The sequence below is a fragment of the Lissotriton vulgaris genome, chromosome 9 (assembly GCF_964263255.1).
Source record: "Lissotriton vulgaris chromosome 9, aLisVul1.2, whole genome shotgun sequence".
In the NCBI taxonomy this organism is placed as follows: Eukaryota; Metazoa; Chordata; class Amphibia; order Caudata; family Salamandridae; genus Lissotriton; species Lissotriton vulgaris.
In genome coordinates, this window is record NC_141697.1 from 569,638,745 (window position 1) to 569,640,160 (window position 1,416).

A 1,416-nucleotide genomic window follows, 5' to 3' on the forward strand; every position below is an offset into this window, starting at 1 on the left:
CTTTGATAACTACTTTGTCAACCGGACAATCCATCCATATGAAATTGTTTCTAATTGTATAATCCTGGAACCTTTTATGCCTTCCCATATACCTTCTAATGTATTATGTGCAAAGGATGTTTCTCCCGTCTATGTCTCTTTCTTTTGCATAATTATCTATTTATACTCTCTCCTGCATCGCAGTTAGCTTAAACTAAGATGTTTTACCGGCAAGCTCGACTAGACGTCTCACGTTGGTGCCTTTTGTTTTGGAAGCACAAGTATTTAGCCATAGCATTGACCTTTTTCCGCTACTTATATATCCATCTTTTTTTGGGGATCCGAAATTATTTAACCAAAACCTCCTCTAACCAGCTCAGCTCCCTCCACCTGCCGTGTGGCCCCACTGTGAGTTCGCGTCTGTTGAGGTGAGCTGGTGCTTGAACAACACATATACCTTTGCAAACCAGCAAGTGCACCCTTCATGCACCGGAAAAAGGGGGCGGGCCACGGCAAAGCACAGTATACTTGTTGCACCTCGCACCTACCCATCTGCAGCGAGCCACTAAACGATGTCCAAGCGAAAAATTATTGAGACTTCGTTACCGTGGCCTTGTTTCTACGAGGTAGGTCCATACCTACACTTACTAATGATCCTCCTTTTCAGGACATGTGTCCATGTGTGCCTGCGAGCCACCAAAGACTCGCTCCAACTACCTCAGATCCCTTCCACTGTGGTGTGCCCTTACTGCATATTCGCATCTGTTATGGTGAATTGGCGCTAGAACGGCATCTGTGAATTGGCAAGTGCTCTCCCATAGACTGGATAAAGGGGCACTCTCTTGGTAGCACCTTGCAGCAAACAATCCGCCCTGATGACAAGCCAACTCTGACGCTGGAAACCATGTTTCCCTGTTGTCAAAGTCGGCCACCTTGCAAGATACGCCACACCTTGTCTGTTAACCTACCATCTCCCGCCCATGATAGCTCTTAAAACTCCCACTTATGGCAATGTGCTCTCAGCAGTGGTGCATATGCTTGCTATGGTACCCCCAGCACTATTTTGGCAGTGTTCCTTATATTTTGAAGCCTGCTGCCCATCCTGCTGTATTATTTTTTTTAAGTTACTTTTTGTTCTAGTCCCCGATCCCTTATGCTTGTACCTGCTCTGTAGCCAGGTCCATGACCTCCGCCACTACTAATCCCCTTCTCCGTCTGAATGTTCTGCTCCTTTACTTATAATCCAAATTAAAACCAACATATTAGCCCTCTTATTAGCACCACCTGTACCCAGACTTCTTCACACAAGCCCTTGTCAACTCTACAGGCAGAGTTTTGCTATTGTCCCCCTACTGGCACCACTCTAGTGTTGTGCCCCAGGCGTGTCTATGGGTGGTAGCATGACTCCCACTGTAACATACCACCTGTACCTAGTCT